Here is a 9,906-nt window from a genome sequence, read left to right as displayed (position 1 = left end):
CCTGCTCTTTAGTCTTTTGTTCAAAAGTGTCAAGTTTTGTTCTTCTTAATTGAGGCGAGATCTCGGGCAGCTGCCCAGTAAATAGGTTAGTGTCTTAGTGCAGCCAAAGGGCATGGAAATATGACAGGCTTGCAGCGTGCTTTTTTAGAAACGCATAAAATAAATTCAATTACCATGTTCCATCTCTCTGTGGCTGTACAGCATTATCCCTCAGTGCAAGGCTCTGAAATGAGGGAGCGCTCTTTAACTATGATAGGACTAAGCTGATTTATGTGGTCAGATTAGGCAAGTGGTACAGTCTTCCTGAGATCACCCTGTTTCCAGAGTTTAGTAGCGATGGGTTGGCACTGGTAGGGCCGAAGACAGGGAGGCGAACAGTAGGTGGCGCCAGAGCCAATGACAGTCAGAGCCAACTAATCCTGGATTTGTCTCCATCCACCTCCCAACTGAATTCTACAAGAGCAACACTAAGACTAAGGAGGCAGAAGCTGACAGGCAGTGACATGCCCCTAGTCAGAGTGCAAGAAAGAAGACAGGAAGGAAGCTATCAGAGACTGGGCTTATTTTGCACCTCTGGACACCTGGGCCAAGGTGGAGGAAGAGAGTCTGCAGCATTGTATCTCAAGAGGAGCTCCTTTCGCACAGCAAGGCAGCATTGGAGCCCAAGGCATTCTGCACACCTCTGCCTCAGCCTGCCAATACTATGGTTCTGCCTGACACAGCCTCTTGGCTCCAGTTCTGACACCTCCCCCCCCTCCCAATAACCTTTGCTAAGGGGCCCCTCCCCTTCTCTGTGTTAAAAGGGACACATTTTTCTTCTGCAACACCATGCCCTCCCCGGTCACCTTGGCAACCGCTTGTTTTGCACAAACCTAAGGATCTGTCTTTGGTGTGTTCAAGACTGACCACTCAACTAGCCAGGCCAGGTTAGTTTGCTAGGGTAAACCTAGGAATTTCAGTGTTTTTTGCACAGTTCAGGAGAACTGCTGCAGCCTGTATTTTCCCTTCAGTACCCCGGGTATCAGCTGAATTCTACCATTTTACTAATTTCTAACATTTGCCAGCTCTAGATCTGTAACTGTATATTGGATTTTGTTAACTTCAAGGATATATACACATGTAGGAGTGTCAGGACACATAAGTCCCCACCTGCAGTCTGAAGTGGTATAGGCAAGAAGAATCTCACTGCTCTTCTTGTGTGGATAACATCATTACTGTACTTATATACAGCACACATTGTGCTGTATGTGAGGGATATCTCAGCCTGTAGAACATAAGACTCTTTATCTCAGGGTTGTGGATTTGAACTCCATGCTGGGTGAAAGATTCCTGAATTGCAGATGGTTGGGCTAGATGATCCTTGCAGTCCCTCCCTCCCAACTCTACAATTCTATAGCTGTGATAAACAAGGTTGCACTTTTAAACTTATACACCACCTCTCAACAGGACTTGTTCCTGCAGTAATTGAAATTGCAGGAATTATTTTTAATTTCACATCTATGCATATAAATGCACATATGCAAACCTGTGTCCTCTTTTATCTTTTTTTGTGGGGGGCGGGCAATGTATGTAAGTGGCCACTCTAAATTAATCAGGGAAAACTCTGAACCGAAAGTATTCTGCCAGCTTCTCCCTCTGAGAGTTAAATTCCTTCCCTTGCAGACCTGGAGCTCCAGATCAAACTCTTGAAACCTAACCTAGGTCAATTACAGCAGCAGGAGCTCTCCTGGAGTAGAATCAAGGGGGCAGGTAAGGAGTTGGGTAACACAATACAGGCAGAGCTGAAATTGCTGCAGTTAATTTCTCATAGGAGAAGCATTAGGAATACAAGCCTTTCTGAAAAACATCTCCTCTTAGATGAAAGCCTCCTTGTTTCTGTTTCATCTGAGACATTTCTGCGGAAGGGGGTGGCTGTGACCCTACGTGGGTGAGGCAGAGGCCACCTGTCTTTGTGATCAGTCCACATGTCCCAGGCCTGGCCTCTGAGATCATAACAATAGGTTTACCTCCTAGTGATCCTTGACTCAAACCCTGTCCATCTTAAATGTGTTTTCGCTTGAGGCAGCTGTGCAGATGAGAGGTGTAAATGGAAATGTAGAGATGCAATGAGACTGAGGGCACATTCTATCACATCTGGTGGACCTGTAAAAGGGTAAAAGAGTATTGGGAAATAATTCATAATGAATTGAAAAAAACGTTTAAAAGGACTTTAAAAAAACACCAGAGTCCTTTTTGTTGGGGGTAATTCAGATGGAAATTCCCAGGTGTCCATAAAGGTTATTTATGTATGACGCTACTGTGGTCCGTGTTTTGTTAGTCCCCAAATGGAAAATGGGCAAAGTCCCAACTAAAGAATGACAACTAAAGTGATGGAATATGCGCAGCTTGCAGACCTAACATATAGAATATGAGAACAAGAAGAACATAGGTTTAAAGAAGATTGGAAGATTTTTATTGAATATATGGGGGAAAACTGTGCACATTTGAAAACGTGGGCAGCATTAGGATAAATTAAACAGTGTAAATACCATAAGTTTCGATGGATGTAATACGTGATGGAACACTGAATGGTTTAGTTTACGTAAAATATGCAGGGATTTATGTTATGCAAAATGAACCATGGGAGGAGAAGATGGTTGTTTAAGTGAATATCCTAAAATGTAAAACAGAAAATTTAATAACAATTATAGGGAAAAGAAAATGCAAATGTAGACATAACTATTACAATTTAAAGTGGCAACGCACGTGATCTACAGCATTAGCTGCAAACAGGTGACCTGGTGAGTTTGCTTTAGCGCCTCCGATGTGGTCTTCCTTCTTAGGGTTCTTTAAACCAGCCTCAGACCAGACAGCCCTTCCAATGGGGAGCTCCTTCAAACAGTCCTCTGTAAGGTAGAACTCATGGCTGCCCAGTGCTGCGGGCAGGTATGGGGCACGTGCCACAGCTTGAACCCACAAAGCAAGCCTGCTGCCCTTGGGTGCAGTTGAGGACGCTGGTCTATTGCCAACATTGAAGTAAGATTCAACTGCCGGTTCTGGACAGTTTCTGGACTCGGAAGGGGAGCAGGCGCCCGAAGGCCTCTTCAGTCGGTTCTCATTCCACCACCACCCCTGCCCAGTTCTCTCAGCCATCTTGGATTTTCCTCTTGGTTCATTGGTCAGTTTGATGGGCCCCATCCTACTTGATTCTTCTTTGGTCTCGCAGCCTGCCATGCAAGGAGGAAGGGAGAAGGTTACTCTTGGCTCCCCAAGGCAGGGTGACACAGGAGAATGGCTCTTTTGGGACAGCAGGCAGCTGCGGCTTGAAGCATGCTGACCCCTGGAGGATTTTGCAGACTCTACACTCCCTTCTCCTGGCAGGACAGCAGCTCCAGCAAATAACTGGACGATGGATTGCGGGTAGAGGTGACTCGCTTCCCTTCCTTATGAACTTTGGATTCAGGATACACAAAGGAGTGGAAATACACATCTGATCCCCGAATGCAGCAGCTGCTAGGCTTTATTCCGCTGAACCCTACAAAGAACTTGTCTGCTTTGTTCAATGGAGCAATTGCCGAATTGCATTGTTTGTTGTGAATTGCATTGGCTCTTTTTATCCAAAAGCAGTCAGGATGAACAACAAGGACATTTCCTTTGTCTTGCCACCTGTCATAACAACCTTTAAGTTCTCCCCCTGCTCCAAACACCTGCCTATAGTACTGATTCTAACAATGCTGACTCTACAGCACCTGTCAAGGTTTATTGTACCGCATTCTTTGTACAGCAAAGAATGAGAAATCCGGAATAAGTAAAGTGATACTTTGATATTTGGAAAGCTTTATAGGTTGGCGGGAGTGTGCGAGCCTCTGATTCGGACAGAATTCTGAGCTGGATGTTTGCATGAATTTCTTCCATCTTTGCAGAGGAGTACCAGAGGGTGAGGTTCAGTTCAGGACCAGCTCCAGATTTAAGGCAGTGCTTTATAGAAAGCCCCTTCTATATTTGCATGTCACCAGTCATCGCCTTTTTAAATCCCCACAATTCCGCAGAATGCCTGGGTTATTTTTATTGTTGTTGTTTGTTTGTTTATATAAGATCAAGATAGTTTGCAAAGTTCAAAAACCCGTTCCATAGACATTAAAATACGAGCATCCATAATTAAAATACACAATAAAGTAATCCCATTAAAAGCCATAGTTTAATCCATAATTAAAATGTGTGTGCACGCACACACACTTTACAGTAATTAAAAAAGAGGAGATTCTGGTCAAAAGATCAAGGGAATGCCTGTGTAGAACATCCTCAGAAGCCAGCAGAATGTCCATGGAATGTCTCCTGCCCACCCATGAGGCCAGGTGAGGTGATGGCCTCAGGCGGCAGGGTCCCCGGGGCAGCAGGTCCTTGTTTCATCTTTCTCTCCCCACTCCCACTCCGTCACTGCTTGTTCCTGATGCCAATCTTCACTCATTCCTTCTTCCCTGGTGGAAAGCACAGCTCCCCATATTGGGGTTTGCCTCAGGAGCTGAAATGTCTTGGGCCAGCCCTGGCCTCTTGCCCCATCACTCTGTAGAAATATGGGCAGTTTCAAACGGCTCTCTTCTGCTACTTTTGCCAGGTACGTCCAGAGTAATCCTGTGCTCGCCTTATTTCTTGGACCCGGTCACATTTATACGGGCAGATTTGGCCACTGTCTCCAGCACATGGCCAGCCAGGAAGGGAAGAGGGGGAAACACTGCCACAAAACCCCAAAGCAGCAGGTGAACCAGAGACACACACCCCTTAAAACACTGCCGCAGTCCACTGCTATGTGCTGGCACAAAGGCACCCACATGGCACACCAAGAGAGAGAGAGAAAGAAAGAAACAGTCAATAGACTTCTGAATGCAGAGACAGCACAGACCTTGCATCACCATACACACAACATGCAAGACAGCCAGTGGTGTAGCATGGGTTGCTGATGATTGGGGCAGGCAAGCCACTGACACTGCCAAAATGACTCTCACGCGAATCAAGCTAATCAAGAGCTTTGATTCTGCTAACAGAAGACCTGTGAATACTTAGGGATGTGTGCCTAGAAGCAGGATAGGGGAAAAGACTCCCCATTAGTGAAGCATGACCTTATGTATATATGTATGGTTTATTATTATTGTATCCCACCTTTGTTTGGTAACACTCAGAAGGATTTATGCGGAGCTCCAGTGGTCTCCCATCCGGTCGTACTGTTGACAATGTTACAACATCAGGTGTTCCCTGCACAAGCGCTGGGCCCATATATAACGTGTATGGTAATGAGGCCAGTTGAAGAGAGAGCCTTGATTCTGCTGTCTACACAAATGTGGCAGTGTAATTTAAGAAGGAATGCCTTGCGCCATAACAGAGGCTGCTTGTGGTGAGAGCCCTCATCCGTCTCTGCAATGCATCTACATGAGGCTTAATTAAAGCACAGATGCTCTCAGCAGGTGAATGCAAAACTAACCCACTTAATCTCCGGGGGCCAGATCGCCAATTGGAGCAGAACAGGTACTGACGCTAAGAAGAGTAAGCTTTTTCACATTGTACTAATGGCAGAGCCAGGCCTTGGGTTCATGCCCAGCTTGTTACGCAAAGAGTAATGAAACGTCTTGTGCCACCTTAAAGACTATCAGATTTTATTATGGCATTGATTTTTTTGTGGACTGGTGTCTACACCAGATGCATAAAACAGGGTTGTCTCCTGTATGGACAACAGGCAGAAATCCAACAGGCGTAGTAGCTATTTTGGGAGAGCAATGGGGAATGCCCCATTGATTGAATCCCAGTCTGTTACGCAACTGTGAAAGGCACCAGCCAGAAAAGATGGCATTGGTCCCTAGAGTCCTCCAAATGGCCTTTATCACAGAGAAGCCAAGGTAGAGAACCTCAGGCCCTGGGGCAGGGAAACAGAATGTACCCTTCCAGGCTTCTGTGGCCGGTCCTCAGGACTCTCCCTAGGCTACACCAGCCACCCAGGTACCTCATTTATTTTATCTTATTTGTTAGATTTATAAACTGCCCTTCATCAAAAGATCTCAGGGCGGTTGACAGAATAAAAGACAGGATTAAAAACAAGTAAATAAGTAAAACAAAACGGCCAAACAATAACCACCCTTACCACAGACACATTTAAAAGGCTGTAGAATATTTATCTGCCAGAGGCCTGGTTGAAGAGGAGCATTTTTGCCTGGCTCCTAAAAGTATATAATGAAGGCACCAGGCGAACCTCCCTGGGGAGAGCATTCCAGAAACGGGGGGCCACTGCAGAAAAGGCCTGTTCTCATGTTGCCACCCTCCGGACCTCACATGGAGGAGGCACACAAAAAAGGGGTCTTAGATAATGAACACACAGTCCTGGATGGTTTATATGGGGAGAGGCAGTCCTTCAGGCCTGCTTTCATGCTTGCTATGTCCAGGGCAGGCCGAGATGTCTTTTTGCTGTCTGAGGCACCTTGCTGAACATGGAGACTTTTGAACGCATTACTCTGTGTATGAAGAGTTGCCAGAGAGAAGCCCCTCAGCAGGTTATTGTGGTTCGGGAAGAACTCTCTTGGCCTAAGACTCCCACTCAGACAGACTGAAGGGAAGGCTTTCAACAGAAGCGCTCTCTCTCTCTCTCTCTCTCTCTCACACACACACACACTGGTGTTAATCAATAGCCATTCCCTGTTGCTTGTCTCTGGCACCTAGAACTGCCTGCCAGTTCTGAAAACGGAGCTGGAGAATTTGGCTCTTGTGGCTAGTAGCTGCCCGTAAGCTCATCATCTATCTGTTTAATCCTTTTAAAAAGCCATTTATGGGTTCTATAAACCAATTATGCGTTTCTTGTGTTCTTAAAAATTCTACTGCCTATGAATTTTTACAGCTGTCCGCAGGTTTTCTGAGGTGAGTGCCGTGTGTCTGCTCCTCATTGTCTCCACACATGACTCACAGATTTATAAAACCTCAGGCTGCAATCCTGCACTCACTTACCTGGGAGTAAGCCCCACTGATTTAAACGGGACTTACCTCCGAGTAGACCTGCACAGGCTCGCATTGTCCTATTCACCCTTCAGCTGGTTTGCTTTGAGGGGCCGATCTACACATTGCCTCAGTTGTGTGGCTGGGGTTGCCTGCCATATTGCTTCACTGTGGCTTGCGCCATCTCTTGCAATGCTCTGGTAACATGTAAACCTTTTTGCCTCATGTGCTACAACAGTAGTGTGGGCCATGCCACATTACTTGCCACAGGCTTAATCCCACAAATCTATCATCTATCTATCTATCTATCTATCTATCTATCTATCTATCTATTTATCTATCTATCTAGTACTTTTTAGGGCTGTTGTACTGATGTCTGCCCTGCTGCTTTTTAAATTCTTTTTAAATTTAAAGTCTAATTCAGTGGCAGGTTTTACGTTGTATTAGATTTTCTTTTGATATTGTAATTTACGGTTTCATTTTAAATTTTTTTTTTTGAACTTCTAAACCACCCACAGAAACCTCTGCTCTTGTGTGGGTATATAAATATTGAAGAATAAATAAAATGTGGCTGAAACACATACCTGCCCACATGTTCCCAGAGCAGCGTGGGGGGGACGGGACACCAACCCAAAGGAAGTAGAGCAAGCAGCACCAGCCACCCTAAAAGTTAAATATGCCATTACTGTTTTAAGAATGTGCAAAAGTGATTAATGGATCTCTGGAGTATGGAGGAAGGAGTTGCTCTTTCTCCTTCTCAAAAAGTTGCAGACAAATAAAAATGTCTCCGACCTGGATAGTCAAGCCTCTTGCGGCCACTTTTCCATTTTGGTTACTTTTGCTATCAATCTAGAAACGGTGCTCAATTCCGCGCGGCTGCTTCTCTTTTGTGCCTTCCCTGATTTAGAGCTTTTTCTTAACCCAGTCTTTCAAGACTATAGGCTTCCCAAGGAGGCTTGCATTTAGTAACAGATGCACGTTATCGTTTACAAACAAACTTCAAAAATCAACTAGTTTCCAGGTCAATAAAATTCAATATATAGTGGTACCTCTGGTTACATACGCTTCAGGTTACAGACTCCGCTAACCCAGAAATATTACCTCGGGTTAAGAACTTTGCTTCAGGATGAGAACAGAAATCGGGCTCCGGTGGCACGGCAGCAGCAGGAGGCCCCATTAGCTAAAGTGGTGCTTCAGGTTAAGAACAGACCTCCAGAACCAATTAAGTACTTAACCTGAGGTACCACTGTATGGCAACTCCAGCAGGTTATTGCTGGATTTACTATCAGCCACAGCTGGCATGGCCAAGGGACCATATATGATGGGAGTTGTAGTCCAGCCCATTGGATAGATGAGCAAAACTGATGGTATTGTAAGGCTTCCTTGAAAATGAAAATGAAGGAGCCATGCATATCTTTCTTGAAAAGCAGTGTCATAAGGTTGGAGCCACCACTGAGAAGGCCCTGTCGCTAATGCCCATGAGCACAATTGATCTTAAAGGTGGCTCACAAGTAGTTGCCACAGAAGCTGATCTATTTGTTCAGCAAAAGCTAACACTGGAGTCAAACTAGGAGTGCTATATTTGCTCTCCTTTCCCTCTACTGGGATTCTCAAGGCGGGAAATAGAAATATCAGAAATGCATCTCTCCTGCCACCTACGTCTCTAACAACAACAACAACAACAACAACAACAACAACAACAAGAACAACAAGGCATCTGGATTCTTCTCCTTTAAATGAGCATGGGTGACTCTTCCATCTTTTATATCACATTGTCTGGTGCAAGACACCAATTTTTCAGTTGCTTGAAGCTCCCTTGGCAGGGAGTTCCAAAGACCAGGCATTCCTAAAAATAAAATAAAAGGCTCCGTCTCGAACCCTCATCCTCTGCATCTCATTGGGTGGAATAAAGTTTCCTGGCGATTGCAGAGTGTGGACAGGTTCAATACAAGAGGAGACTGTCCTGGAGATTGCCCAATCTCAAGCTGTTTTTAGGGCTTGAAACATAAAGGCTTCCACATTGCTTTAGTGGCACAGTGAGTCAGTGGGTCTTGCTGTTAACCAGAAGGTTGGTGGTTTGAGCTCACCCAGGGATGGCTGTGGGCAGGATCCTGCATTCCAGGGAGCTGGACTAGAGGACCCTTGGGTCCCTTCCGAGTCGACAATTCAATGATCACATGCTCCCACAAGTTATTTGTCGGGTACATAGAAGCAGTAGCATGGTGGCATGTTCTACTTTAGAGGGCAATACTGCATTTGAAAGGCAGTTAGAGGGTGGTCCTCTCTTTGAAGGCATCCTCTGTTTCAAAGGCTATCCAGTCCAGAACCCTGACAGGAGGGACCTTGGAGGGTCCCCATCAACTGCTCCCAACCTGGACAACCAAAGAAGGAACACAGCAGGTCACAGTCTGGCCACAGTCTTCTCCAGCTATGTTGAGATGCTTCGCAGACAACTCAGTTGGTTAGAGCATGGTGCTGATAACGCCAAAGTTGCAGGTTCGAACAACTGCATATATTCCTGCGTTGCAGGGGTTTGGGCTAGAACATGGGTAGGCAAACTAAGGCCTGGGGACCGGATTTGGCCCAACTGACTTCTCAATATGGCCCGAAGATGGTCCGAGAATCAGTGTGTTTTTACAGGAGTAGAATGTGTCCTTTTATTTAAAATGCACCTCTGGGTTATTTGTGGGGCCTGCCTGGTGTTTCACATGAGTAGAACTGTGCTTTTATTTAAAATGCATCTCTGGGTTATTTGTGGGGCATAGGAATCCATTCATCCCCCCCCCATATAGTCCGGCCCCCCACAAGGTCTGAGGGGCAGTGGACTGGCCCCCTGCTGAAAAAGTTTGCTGACTCCTGGGCTAGAATGACCCTCAGGGTCCCTTCCAACTCTACAGTTCTATGATTTTATTATTTCTATTCACGTTTTGCGGTGGCCGCTGCCCACTGAGAATG

The 9,906-nt window shown here is 45.6% G+C and overlaps 1 long non-coding RNA gene across 1 annotated transcript; it reads left to right on the top strand.

Moving 5' to 3' along the window:
* Positions 1-882: 882 nt before the first annotated feature.
* On the top strand, positions 883-3,827 carry LOC309327685. Its single transcript, XR_014150625.1, has 3 exons — positions 883-926; positions 1,663-1,749; positions 2,823-3,827. It is a non-coding gene; the product is annotated as an uncharacterized lncRNA (long non-coding RNA).
* The last annotated feature ends 6,079 nt before the right edge of the window (positions 3,828-9,906 follow it).

Source organism: Podarcis erhardii, assembly GCF_964252035.2.
Source record: "Podarcis erhardii genome assembly, chromosome: 13".
NCBI lineage: Eukaryota > Metazoa > Chordata > Lepidosauria > Squamata > Lacertidae > Podarcis > Podarcis erhardii.
The sequence above is the reverse complement of the archived record's forward strand: the minus strand, read 5'-3'. Positions and strand labels throughout refer to the sequence as shown.